Raw genomic sequence first — 15,265 nt, 5'->3', positions numbered from 1 at the left:
GAAAGCAGTCAATTAAAAAGGAAGTAAACAAAAATTACAATTTGCAATGGAAAAGAAATTGCATTTATTTCAATGACTTGTCAATAAACTGAAAAGTAGAAGCTATTTATTTAAAATGTTTTAACATTTCTGAAATCACTTCCTGAATTGACTGCCTTCAATTCGAATTGTGTTTGTTGTCTGGTACTATTTAATAAAGCCACCACAGGAGTGATGGTTGCTGATAATGGGCCTCTGTACGCCTATGTAGGTAGATATTCCATCAAAAATCTGCCGTTTCCAGCTACAGTCATCATTTACAACATTAACAATGTCTACACTGTATTTCGGATCAATTTGATGTTATTTTAATGGACAAAAAAAATTCTTTTCTTTCAAAAACAAGGGCATTTCTAAGTGACCCCAAACTCTTAAACGGTAGTGTATGTCCCAGAGACATCCAACTGTCCCATATATCTGTTTTAATGCTCATTCTAGAATGCCCTTCTAGTCAATTAGAAAGAGTCTTCATCCATGCTGTGGTATAAATCCATCATATAATGCAGCTATGTACCAAGGTGCGGATTATGTCGATTGTGTATGGTGCTGTCTATGGTGCTGAATCTGTATGATGGAGAAAAAGGTTTTTGATTCTATGGTGCATTGTATGGTACTGTTCATGGTGCTGAATCTGCCTTGTGTACTTCCCTCTGGCCCTGAATTTGGATCTGTCTGATACTGATCTGTTGTGCTTCTGACTCCTGATTTGGTCTATTGAACTAATTCCCTCTGTCAGTAAAGCTGTCCATGGCCCTGATTCGAAATGTTCCATGAAGGGGAATTCAAGGGAAGCAATATAGTCTATTCTACTACCTGAGCCCCCCAAATACACACACAACACAAGCAGGCAGACACACACACCGCTTTTTTTGGTGAATTTCTGGCGAGTAAAAAGGTATTCCCATTCAAAATCCTAACACTAACCCTCAACCTTAACTCCAAACCACCAACCCTAAACCTAACTCCTAACCCTAAAATGAACCCTAACCCTTAACCCTAGCCTTAACCCTAAACCTAACCCTTTAACCTAAAATAGCCTTTTAACAAATTCAGGGCATGACAAAAGTCCTTTTCTAAAAATGTCTTATTTTCCTACCTCGTCAGGACATTCTGTTGACACACACGCACACACGCACACATCAAGTTTATGCAACGCAACCCCTATAAACGATTGGCTTCACTGTTAGCTAAGAGGAGAACAGTGGCACAGTTTCAGGAAAAGGAAAAACAATTACTTTAATCCTATCTATTTTACTGTATCCCCCATCCCCATAAATGTGCAAAAAGCCCCCCCACTACAGTAATGCAATATTATCTCATCCAATAGCACTGCCCGAATAACTGGGTGCCGCTAGGAAATTACAGTAGGTTGAGGCCCTCCATATTTCATGTCAATGCTTCCAGATTAAATCGTAATATGATTTATCCTTTGGCTCACCAGCAGCTCCCCTCTCAAACCTCTCTCTCCCTCCCTCCCTCAAGCTGTAATTATCAAATCAAATTGTATTGATCACATACACATGGTTAGCAGATGTTAAGCGAAATGCTTGTGCTTCTAGTTCCGACCATGCAGTCATATCTAACAAGTAATCGAACAATTTCACAACAACTACCTTATACACACAAGTGTAAAGAAATGAATAAGAATATGTACATATAAATATATGGATGAGCGATGGCCGTTCGGCATAGGCAAGATGCAGTAGATGGTATAGAGTACAATATATACATATGAGATGACTAAGGTAGGGTATGTAAACACTATATAAAGTGGCATTGTTTAAAGTGACTAGTGATACATTTATTACATCCCATTTTTGATTATTAAAGTGGCTAGAGATTTGAGTCAGTATGTTCGCAGCAGCCACTCAATGTTAGTGATGGCTGTTTAACAGTCTGATGGCCTTGAGATAGAAGCTGTTTTTCAGTCTCTCGGTCCCCTCTTTGATGCACCTGTACTGACCTCGCCTTCTGGATGGTAGCGGTGTGAACAGGCAGTGGCTCGGGTGGTTGTTGTCCTTGATGATCTTTTTGGCCTTCCTGTGACATCGGGTAGTGTAGGTGTCCTGGAGGGCAGGTAGTTTGCCCCCGGTGATGCGTTGTGCAGACCTCACTACCCTCTGGAGAGCCTTACGGTTGTGGGCGGAGCAGTTGCCGTACCAGGCGGTGATACAGCCCGACAGGATGGTCTCGATTGTGCATCTGTAAAAGTTTGTTGTGCATCTGTTGCGCCTTCTTCAATACGCTGTCTGTGTGGGTGGACCATTTCAGTTTGTCCGTGATGTGTACGCCGAGGAATTTAAAACTTTACACCTTCTCCACTACTGTCCCGTCAATGTGGATAGGGGGGTGCTCCCTCTGCTGTTTCCTGAAGTCCACGATAATCTCCTTTGTTTTGATGACGTTGAGTGTGAGGTTATTTTCCTGACACCACACTCCGAGGGCCCTCACCTCCTCCCTGTAGGCCGTCTCGTTGTAGTTGGTAATCAAGCCTACCGCTGTAATGTTGTCTGCAAACTTGATGATTGAGTTGGAGGTGTGCATGGCCACGCAGTCATGGGTAAACAGGGAGTACAGGAGAGGGCTGAGAATGCACCCTTGTGGGGCCCCAGTGTTGAGGATCAGCGGGGTGGAGATGTTTCCTACCCTCACCACCTGGGGGCGGCCCGTCAGAAAGTCCAGTGTCTCGAGCTTAATGACCAGTTTGGAGGGTACTATGGTGTTAAATGCTGAGCTGTAATCGATGAACAGCATTCTTACATAGGTATTCCTGTTGTCCAGATGGGTTAGGGCAGTGTGATTGGGATTGCGTCTTCTGTGGACCTATTGGGGTGGTAAGCAAATTTGAGTGGGTCTAGGGTGTCAAGTATGGTGGAGGTGATATAATCCTTGACTAGTCTCTCAAAGCACTTCATGATGACGGAAGTGAGTACTATGGGGCGATAGTTGTTTAACTCAGTTACCTTAGCTTTCTTGGGAATAGGAACAATGGTGGCCCTCTTGAAGCATGTGGGAACAGCAGACTGGGATAGGGATTGATTGAATATTTCCGTAAACACACCAGCCAGTTGGTCTGCGCATGCACTGAGGACGCGGCTAGGGGTGTCGTCTGGGCCGGCAGCCTTGCGAGGGTTAACACGTTTAAATGTTTTACTCACATTGGCTGCGTTGAAGGAGAGCCCGCAGGTTTTGGTAGTGGGCCGTGTCAGTGGCACTGTATTGTCCTCAAAGTGAGCAAAGAAGTTGTTTAGCTTGTCTGGGAGCAAGATGTTGGTGTCTGCGACGGGGCTGGTTTTCTTTTTGTAATCCGTGATTGACTGTAGACCCTGCCACATACGTCTCGTGTCTGAGCCGTTGAATTGTGACTTTACTTTGTCTCTATACTGATGCTTAGCTTGTTTGATTGTGATAAAGGAATTTATATGTTTAAAGTAATGACTAAAGAATTCCACCCTGAAACGTAATTGACTATCTGAAATGTGTTAGAATTATAAGACTATGTGAAATGTATTAGAATTATAAGACTATAATCCAATAATGTATACGAGAGAAAAGTTAAGGGTGAGAAATGTATGACTGAGAAAAAAAGGACAATTGACCTACACATGACCTGGTTGGAACTCTGAAAAACTGACGACAGGAAGAGGCCCTGTCAAGGCCCCTCTAATCTAGGGAGGAAAGGAATGGCGAGAAACTGCCAAGGCTGGTAGAAAAGTGATAAAACTGTGTGTGTGCGTTGGTGGGGGTGAGAGTTATAAAATGACTGTGTATGCATTTTTGACTTCAGAACTTTCTCTGAATAAACTACTACGAACCTTTTGCAGAATCTGAGACTTTGCCTAATTATTATTAAACCCAGGGTCTTACAAACCTCGGGGAATTAGTCAAAGCTTAAATGATTGTTTAGTTATCATCATTGGGATTGAACATTTTCGTGACAGATTGCCTTGCGGAGGGAATAGCTACACTGTTTGTATTCGGTTGTAACGCCCTGGCCATAGAGAGGGGTTTTTTGTTCTTTATTTTGGTTAGGCCAGGGTGTTACATTGGGTGGGCGTTCTATGTTCCTTTTTCTTTGTTTTTGTATTTCTTTGTTTTGGGCCGTGTGGGGCTCCCAATCAGGTACAGCTGAAGCTCGTTGTTGCTGATTGGGAGTCACACATAAGGAGCATGTTTTTCCTTTGGGTTTTGTGGGTAATTGTTTCTGTTTAGTGTGTTTCACCTGACAGGACTGTGTTGGCTGTCAGTTCCTTGTTTTGTTTGAATAGTGTTACGGCAATAATTAAATATGTTGAACACTAACTCCGCTGCATTTTGGTCCACTCTCTCTAAAGGCAGTCGTTACAGAGGTCATGTTTCCGGTCGCCTTGCCATGATTAAAAGCAGTGGTTCGCGCTTTCAGTTTTGCGCGAACGCTGCCATCTATCCACGGTTTCTGGTTGCGGAAGGTTTTAATAGTCACCGTGGGTACAACATCACCGATGCACTTGCTAATAAACTCAGCCACCGAATCAGCATATACATCAATGTTGTTGTCTGAGGTTATCCGGAACATATCCCAGTCCACGTGATCGAAGCAATCTTGAAGCGTGGAATCAGATTGGTCGGACCAGCATTGAACAGACCTGAGCACTGAAGTTTCCTGTTTTAGTTTCTGTCTATAGGCTGGGAGCAACAAAATGGAGTTGTGGTCAGATTTGCAGAAAGGAGGGTGAAGGAGGGCTTTGCATGCGTCGCGGAAATTAGAGTAGCAATGATCCAGAATCTTGCCAGCCCGGGTCGCACATTCGATATGCTGATAAAATTTTGTGAGCCTTGTTTTCAGATTAGCCTTGTTAAAATCCCCAGCTACAATAAATGCAGCCTCAGGATATGTGGTTTCCAATTTACATAGAGTCCAATGAAGTTCTTTCAGGGCCTTCGAGGTGTCTGCTTGGGGGGGACATACACGGCTGTGATTATAATCGAAGAGAATTCTCTTGGTAGATAATGCGGTCGGCATTTGATTGTAAGTTATTCTAGGTAAGGTGAACAAAAGGACTTGAGTTCCTGTATGTTGTTATGATCACACCACGACTCGTTAATCATAAGACATTCACCCACGCCCTTGTTCTTACCAGAGAGATGTTTGTATCTGACTGCGCGATGCGTGAAGAAACCGGGTGGCTGTACCGACTCTGATAATGTATCCAGAGTGAGCCATGTTTCCGTGAAACAGAATGTTACAATCTCTGATGTCTCTCTGGAAGGCAACCCTTGCTCGAATTTCGTCTACCTTGTCAAGAGACTGGACATTGGCGAGTAGTATACTCGGGAACGGTGAGTGATGTGCCCGTTCTGCGGCGCCTTTGTTTTGGATCGCCTACTGGGATCTGATCCATTGTCCTGGGTGGTGGTCCAAACAGAGGATCCGCTTCGGGAAAGTCGTATTCCTGGTCGTAATGTTGGTAAGTTGACGTTGCTCTTATATCCAATAGTTCTTCCCGGCTGTATGTAATAAGACATAAGATTTCCTGTGGTAACAATGTAAGAAATAATACGTAAAGAAACTAAATACTGCATAGTTTCCTAAGAACGCAAAGCGAGGCGCCCATCTCTGTCGGCGCCATATATTCTGCATTACCCTGGCAGCCTCTGCAGAATTGTTTATCACTCCACCCTAATCTCTTTCTCTCTCTTCTTTGTGAGTGCTTGCCTTTATTGTCTCGATCTATTCAGTGATACAGTGTATTTCATATTTCTTCTCCCCACCCCATCCACTCTCTAGAATCCACAGTTGAAACAATAACAAAAAGCTGAAGAATGGTTACATTTCTCCAGGCCCACTCTTAAATTCATAGACAGAGTTATGGATGTAAGGACGGATCATCCATGACCAAATGATAGCTTTAACCATGTTTTGAGGCTATACAGTGTTTGTTTACATTTATGTTGTTTACCAACATTGAAGTAAAAAAAAGCTTATATTTTGGGTTCTGATGGGGTGTGACAGTTGAACTAAGCTCATGGGGCATTTATAAGTTATGTTGTTCGAGAATCAATGGGTATATATCAATAATTTATAAGAAAAAAATGGATGTAGCAACTAAGGATTCTAGCTTTTAGAAACAGGTAGGATACAAAATATTTTGGAGGAGGGGTCCAATACAATAACTTGTTCCCTTCCCATCAACATTATGTATCCTTTTCTTACAGATCTGGAACTGGCTAGATAGGCAGGGTATGTAGGGTATAAGCAAGCATATGATTATAACTCCACTTAGGCCAGCTAGTCGGCCATATTACTTTACCTTATTTAATACCTTTAGATCTCTGAAGGAGTCAACCAGGACAGAAGGGAAGGGGGAGAATAATATTAATGGAATTGGGCCATTGATTGGAACAGAGTGCAAAAGGTCCAACCAGTTCAATTTTGACAAGAATTGCAACCTTGTTCTTTAACGTTGCTTTCCTGATTTGCCCAAACCCCACTCTTCCAGCCTGACTATAATAATAAAGTAAGCAAGTCACACACTGAATATGCTCCCAACAATTTAATGGGTATACCTGACCTAATCAACACTTCTCAGTGCCTTTTCTGGGAAGAATTGACATAAAGCATGCATTGAGCTGATTATTTAACTAATCTTTATTATGAAACTAGAATCCGTTCTATACTGAACAGATTACACATACAGTCCTTTTGTAAAACCGCAAAGTACACGCTGTACTCATGGACTGCCTTTGTATACCTTATCTGATCTGTGATTCTGATCTGTTGCTAAGGGTTTGGCTGCTTCTACTCAGCGCTGAGAAATTGATCCACAGCAACACACTCACACATGCACGCACACAAACCATCATGATATAGGCCACCTCTGCCAGGAATTGGGGTGACAATAACTTTTTTTTACACATCACACTGGTGTCCAGGAGTCTTTCTTTGTGGCTGTTTATATTACTGTAGCTCACATTCTCTCTCTCTCTTCCACTCTGTCAACCAGCTGTCTAGACTGCGTTGGCGGCAGGCCTGGTGGTTTCTCCCCCTCTGTGTTTTTCTCTCACTGTTTCTCTCTCTTTCTACCCACTGTCTAGCAGTGGTGGGAAAAGTACTCAATTGTCAAACTTGAGTAAAAGTAAAGATACCTTAATAGAAAATGACTCAAGTAAAAGTGAAAGTCACCCAGTAAAATACTACATGAGTAAAAGTCTGAAAGTATTTTATTTTAAATATACATGAGTATCAAAAGTAAATATAATTGCTATAATGGTATTAAGCATCAAAAGTAAAAGTATATAAACCATTTGAAATTCCTATATTATGCAAACCGGACAACAACAATTTATTTTCTTTTTTATAACGGATAGCCAGGGGCACACTCCAACACTCAGACATAATTTAGAAACAAAGCATTTATGTTTAGTGAGTCCACCAGATCATAGGCAGTAGGGATGACCAGGGATGTTCTATTGATAAGTGCGTAAATTGGACCATTTTCCTGTCAAAATGTAACGAGTACTTTTGGGTGTCAGGGAAAATGTATGGAGTAAAAAGTACATTATTTTCATTAGGAATGTAGTGAAGTAAAAGTAAAAGTTGGCAAAAATATAAATAGCAAAGTACAGATACCCCAAAAACAACTTAAGTAGTACTTTCAAGTATTTTTACTTAAAGTACCTTACACCACTGATGTCTAGGGTGGAGGCCCTATGGGTGTCACACTCACTTTCTCCTCTCTTTCTCACTCTGTCTACCAGCTGAGCTCTAGTGAAGCGGGTGGATGCCTTAGTGGTTTATGTCAGGTGTCCGTCTGCAGTCAGTGGACCTACAGTGGCAAGAAAAAGTATATGAACCCTTTAAACTAATAAAACGCAAATCATTGTATTTTTCTTGTCTGCAGTGAATACCTAATTTAAACATTCACAGTGTAGTTTGGAAAAAGTATGTGAACCCCTAGGCTAATGACTTCTCCAAAAGCTAATTGGAGTCAGGAGTCAGCTAACCTGGAGTACAATCATTGAGACGAGATTGGAGTTGCTGGTTAGAGCTGCCCTGCCCTTTAAAAAACACTCACAAAATTTGAGTTTGCTATTCACATGCCTCGGACAAAAGAGATCGCAGAAGACCCAAGATTAATAATTGTTGACTTGCATAAAGCTGGAAAGGGTTACAAAAGTATCTCTAAAAGCCTTGATGTGCATCAGTCCACAGTAAGACAAATAGTCTATAAATGGAGAAAGTTCAGCACTGTTGCTACTCTCCCTAGGAGTGGCCGTCCTGCAAAGATGACTGCAAGAGCACAGCGCAGAATGCTCAATGAAGTTAAGAAGAATCCTAGAGTGTCAGCTAAAGACTTACAGAAATCTCTAGAACATGCTAACATCTCTGTTGACGAGTCTATAATACGTAACACACTAAACAAGAATTGTGTTCATGGGAGGACACCACGGAAGAAGCTAAAAAAAACATTCCTGCACGTCTGAAGTTTGCAAAAGTGCACCTGGATGTTCCACAGCGCTACTGGCAAAATATTCTGTGGACAGATGAAACTACAGTTGTTTGGAAGGAACACACAACAATATGTGTGGAGAAAAAAGGCTCAGCACACCAACATCAAAACCTCATCCCAACTTTAAAGTATGGTGGAGGGCGCATCATGTTTTGGGGCTGCTTTGCTGCCTCAGGGCCTGGACAGCTGGCTATCAACAACAGAAAAATGAATTACCAAGTTAATCAAGACATTTTGCAGGAGAATATTAGGCTGTCTGCCAATTGAAGCTCAACAGAAGTTGGGTGATGCAACAGGACAACGACCCAAAACGCAGAAGTAAATCAACAACAGAATGGCTTCAACAGAAGAAAATACGCCTTCTGGAGTGACCCAGTCAGAGTCCTGACCTCAACCCGATTGAGATGCTGTGGCATGACCTCAAGAGCGGTTCACACCAAACATCCCAAGAATATTGCTGAACTGAAACAGTTTTGTAAAGAGGAATGGTCCAAAGTTCCTCCTGACCGTTGTGCAGGTCTGATCCGCAACTACAGAAAATGTTTGGTTGAGGTTATTGCTGCCAAAGGAGGGCCAACCTGTTATTAAATCCAAGGGTTCACATACTTTTCCTGCACTGTGAATGTTTACACGGTGTGTTCAATAAAGACATGACAACTTATAATTGTTTGTGTGTTATTAGTTTAAGCAGACTGTGTTTGTCTATTGTTGTGACCTAGATGAAGATTTATGCAGATATCCAGGTATTTCCAAAGGGTTCACATACTTTTTCTTGCCACTGTATTTCAGTCTTTGGAATATAATAGCTCATTTTTTTTTCACAAAAATTTGGGGTTGAATTTTTTACTCAAATGCCCTTTTGCTGTGGGTAAACATCCTGTTAAATTAGAAACATTTCCTAAACAAGCTATAATGCGCCGGTTCTTGTTATACATGCACAACTTCTCTCCATATAAATGTTTTATTTGGAATAACGGTGATATTAGATATAGAAATAGAACCTTGTTTTTCATAAATTATTTGCCAATAACATCTTTGTGGTTAATCAACTTATAAATGATAATGGTAGTCTTTATACTTTCAATGAGTTATTACCCAAATTATAACTTTTATGTTTTATAAAGAATATATAATTTTAATGAAAGCTGTTGTAACGGAGTGAGTGACTGGTTGCCGGGAAGTCAGGCGCAGGAGAGCAGAGATGGGTGATAACAGGAGAACTTTAATATACACCCTGGCCCAAAGGCACAGGTGAGGCAGCACAAAGCACAACCACGGTAACATGAACTAGATTAAACAAACAAACCTAGGTTTGAAACAAACCTAGCGCAAGCCAGCCTGAAACGTTACACCCTACACAAAGAACAATTCCACACACAGACATGGGGGGAAATAGAGGGTAATATACATTTAGTCTGATGAGGGAATGTGAACCAGGTGTGCGGGAAAACAAGACAAAACAAATGGAAAATGAAAGGTGGAGCGGCGATGGCGGACCGGTGACGTCGACCGCTGAACGCCGCCCGAACAAGGAGAGGGACCGACTTCGGTGGAAGTCGTGACAGCTGTTCCCAATGGAAACCTTACTTTACTGAAGGATCAATTAAGCTTTTCATTACATGTACTAAGTGATAGTGTAGAAATTAATGGCATCAATATATTAGATAAGAGATGTAACAACAATTTAGCCAATTAAATTAACAGGAAGTTTACCCCTGCTACAATTCTTCAACGGGCATCTTCATTTGATGTGAAATGACTAATCCACATAAATATTTGATAACTAATAAAGAGAAGTCTCTTTCAAGATCCTTCACAGATGTTATACTTGTAATAGTTTTATTTAAAATTAATTGTAATTCATGTAATTAATATAGAGAAGGAATGTAGCTTTTGTGAATAGAAAAATGAGACTATATTGCATTTGTTTTGTGATTGTTTGCATGGTGAAATATTTTGGACAGATGTGAAAATATACACTGGGGAGAACAAGTATTTGATACACTGCCGATTTTGCAGGTTTTCCTACTTACAAAGCATGTAGAGGTCTGTAATTTTTATCATAGGTACACTTCAACTGTGAGAGACGGAATCTAAAACAAAAATCCAGAAAATCACATTGTATGATTTTTAAGTAATTCATTTGCATTTTAACTGTGTATCACAGTTTAAGGTGATACACAGGTTACATTACTGTGAAACTGCATAAAATATTCCCGGACACCTCACCACTGTGTGAGAGGTGCAAGCAGGATGAGGGGATGTTGACCCACTTATTTTGGACATGTCATAATTTACATGCTTACTGGGCTCTCATTTTTGATTACTTATCTAAAGCCTTCGATAGAGTTATAGCCCCAGACCCATTGATCGTTCTGTTTGGTACAGTTGATGGGAATAACCAGGAGGGGAAGGCTGTCTCTCTTTGTACTCTATTAGCCAAAAGGCTCATTTTGCAATTTTGGAAATGGGAGACTGTACCTACCTTTGAAATATGGTTACAGGATTTAGGGAATGTAATACATATGGAAAAGATACGATACAATACCTCCAATAGAAGTCCATTGTTTTACAAAATATGGCAGCCGATCCTGGATAAATGGTCTAGTCCCGGTTCATAACTGGGTTGATGATTTGCTGCTACTCTGTGCTGTACTCCACTTAATATTTATTTTGGGTTTAACTACACTGCTTGTAATGACTATATGCTGTCTTCTTAAACATGTACCACCTAATAGGATTTTGTTTTATTTTGTGTATGTGTGAGTTAAGTTTTGTTTTGTCCTCTAAATTGGCCATCCCATTCAACAGTACAATGAATGTCAATGTTTGTATTGCTGTCTTTAAAAAATATATATATATATATTGGAAAATAAACATATTATAAAAAATCATATTAATATTGCACTCAATCACAGATTCATTTGGCACATCATTGAGCACATGTTGTTATTACACGTATTGAAATATATTGAGGCAAAAAGTACAGACAACCTACAAATAGAACTCAATTGACTGAAGATTACATTTATTTCAATATGATTTACAGTAAATATATAGGCCATAAAACTATATGTAGCCTATATACTATGTAGCCTACTGTATTCATTTTTTTATTCAGTTTTCATTGCATAATTTTAGCCTTTGCTTGTTCAAATGCAGAGACATTGGCAACTTTGTATTTGTAAGTCAACTTCGTTCCCAAGTTATCAACGGTCACAGAGAGACAGATAAACAGCTTGATTATATGTTTAGCTGAGATTTTCTGTGTGCAAAGTGGGCAAAAAAAGCTTCTAACGACTCACTTAGCTGTTCTATGAATGGTCTGAGGCAGTCGGTAAATAACGACCATTTTGAAGTGCAACTTTATGGTTCTGGAAAACAGCTCAAAGATTTAACGATGCTCCTACAAAGGTTCTAGCGATGAACTTACTGTGTAGCCTTATAATGCCTTTGGGAAACCGGGCCCATGCTTGCATATAATGAATGGATGGGCTTGACATGCACATATGCACACACACTCAGAGGTGACATTGAAGGTTTCTGAGTCATTAGCGTGACATTTTTAATATAGGTTCCTGAATTGGGCAGGTTAATAATAATAGCAACAATGGAACAGTATACAGCTCTGTCACCTACTACCCTAACAAAACATGTCAAAACTCATGTAACAAAAATTACTTTTGGTCATCTTAGTACAGCAACTCTTCATACCCAAAGAAAATCCTCCTATACGAACAGAAAGGGATGTGGTTAGGATAACATAGAAAACCTGGATCTTTGCTAGGGTAGTGTTCAGTTTCAATATCAATGGAGGGAAATGTCAGAAAACAGCAATTTGTGGTTCATCATGAAAAATCACATCCCTATGACCTGATCATTATATTGATGTTTGTTCATCTGACATGTTATTTGGCCTGATGACATATGCTCACAATCCTGAACAATTATCATGATCAGCAATAGGCATTCAAAGATAATTATGAAGTTCACAAATGTATTTTACAACCTGATGAATCACCACTAAATCTTGATTTCTGGTTACTGGTGTTATGGTTACCGGGTGATGAGTGAAATTGATTCTCAATACATTTCAGGGGCAGGATTTTAATGAACCCTATTTACAGTCTCAGCTGTTAGATATTGATTTTGATGATGGAACACAAGTCATTTATCAATGAAAAGAGCACTTTGTTATATCAAAGTCTCTTTTTTATTAACAGAAAATGAAACATGGACAAGAGTTTTACAATTAAAATCTTGGACGGGCCTCCCGAGTGGCGCAGCGGTCTAAGGCACTGCATTGTAGTGCTTGAGGCATCACTACAGACTTGGGGTCGATCCCAGGCTGTCGCAGCCGGCTGCGACCGGGAGACCATTGAGGCGGCGCACAATTGGCCCAGCATTGTCCGGGATATCCTTGTCCCATCGCGCTCTAGCGACTCCTTGTGGTGGGCCGGGTGCATGCATGCTGACTTCGGTCGCCAGTTGTACGGTGTTTCCTCCGACACATTGGTGCGGCTGGCTTCCGGGTTAAGCGAGCAGTGTGTCAAGAAGCAGTGTGGCTTGGCAGGATCATGTTTCGGAGGACTTATGGTTCTTGACCTTCGCCTCTCCCAAGGCCGTACGTGAGTTGCAGCGATGTGAAAAAACTGTAACTACCAATTGAATATCACAAAAAATAATTTAATAAATTCTGCAAACTTTATAGTTGTTAAAATTGGATTTGAAACCACTGTGAATTTGATTAACACATTACGGGTTACCAGTAGCCTTATCAAAGCCTGTATGTCCATAGTATTCTGTCAAACAAAAAACAAAAGAGATATAAGTACCAAAGTAGTGATAGCAGTACCACTGGTGTTGAAACACACAAGCCAATGTCTGAAATGTAGTATGGCAGTGCAGTAACTGCATCTGTTCATGCAATACTGTAGATTGTGAAATGTATGGAGTTCATCGTGCTGTTCAAATGTTCATCCACAAAACAACAAAATGCCAAACTCTGGAGTGCATTTTGATTTTTATTCAACTATATGCTTGTGTGATGTTTTCATTGATAGCTGATATGTCACATTACTTCGAGACTTATTTTTGTTGTTATCATTACAGAAATGAGTTCTATTCAATTTTTAACATTGGATATATGTGGTGGCTAATTTCTGCATTACCAAATGAGGAGAGTTACAAACACACCAGTCTGAGTTAAACTACATATTTAATAATTAAGATACTTTTGCAAAAGCACTTGACCTTCAATGATGCCATTGAAAAAGGTGACTACACCTTCAATACAAAGAGCTTTTATACTCAAGGTCCACCCCTCTCAACGTACGAACCACAGATACATAGAATGGGTCACAAGGTTAAGTTTTGTATGAAAAGATATCTATAAAACACAGCAGACAGCAACTGCTATATCAACAGTGTTCATTATATAGATCAGTATCTGGTCTCCCTAGAACCGTCCCTCCCTGGTAGGGTATAGAACAAAACCATTAGCTCATGTCCTCTGGAATGCTTTTTAGGCGTTCTTATCAAAATACATCATAAATCTCCTCTGTCAGTGCTATCTCATAGAGGCCCATCTTCAGTAAAACACCTCTTGTTCCCACTCCTGGACAAGCTCACTGAGGGGAGTGACCTGCGCACAGACATTGTGGAGACAAATAATTGGTTCCCCATTAATCACGCCATCCCTTCACATGGTTTAAGAATAGGTAAAGACATTCACATATGAAGACAATGTTTCATTCAGTCCCCCTCTCTTGCTGATATTCTGCATAGCAACAGAGACATGTAAAAAAACAAGTCTGACCTCTCCCCTCTCTGGGCCCCAAGTGACTGAGCCCCAGCTAAGGGAAACGTGCAACTGAAAGACACCAGAGTCCAAAGGACACTTTCTAATGACAAGTATCTCACATAAGCATATTATACTAATAAAACATCTTAATTATCTATGTTACCCAACTAATTCTGATTCATCCACCACATATATTAGACTTCTATTTCAATAAGATAAATTGTTTGAAATCCTTCTAACCCCCCCTTAAAAGATTTAGATGCACTATTGTAAAGTGGCTGTTCCACTGGATATTATAAGGTGAATGCACCAATTTGTAAGTCGCTCTGGATAAGAGCGTCTGCTAAATGACTTAAATGTAAATGTAAATGAAAGTTGCCAATTTGTTTATTTCAGTCTAAACAGTCCATGTACATCAATTAAACATAAGAAACTCATCTTTGATACCTTTAGAATCTTGACTTTTGAATAAACAACTCATCCATACCTAACTGCAGTGGTACCTGCCCAACTGATCAATTCAAGTAAATCTTGAGACAGAATGGCAAATAAGTTATATTTATTTTTTCAAAGCCCCCTGCTGTTGAACATCAATGATAGTATCTAATGTTACACCTGAAGGCCTGGACAGATGACCTCAAACCTGACCTAAGTACAACGACTGTATTTCCACTACCTCAGCACAGGAACTAGCATTGATCTGTGTATAGAAAAACACAGACAGAAAATATAGCCATTAAGCACGATATGGAAACGCACATTGTCTTTCAGGGTACTTCTGCTGACTGAAATAATAAAATCCTAATTTTTTGCTGTTCATGATACACATGAACATGTGATTTCTTGATGGAATAATGATGGTCTCAATGAAAGCAAAATGTTAATTTTCATTACCAGAAAAGACACATATAGTCTTTGAGTAAGACTATGGTCT

This window comes from Salmo salar, chromosome 13 (assembly GCF_965601325.2).
Source record: "Salmo salar chromosome 13, fSalSal1, whole genome shotgun sequence".
Taxonomy (NCBI): Eukaryota; Metazoa; Chordata; class Actinopteri; order Salmoniformes; family Salmonidae; genus Salmo; species Salmo salar.
The sequence above is the reverse complement of the archived record's forward strand: the minus strand, read 5'-3'. Positions refer to the sequence as shown.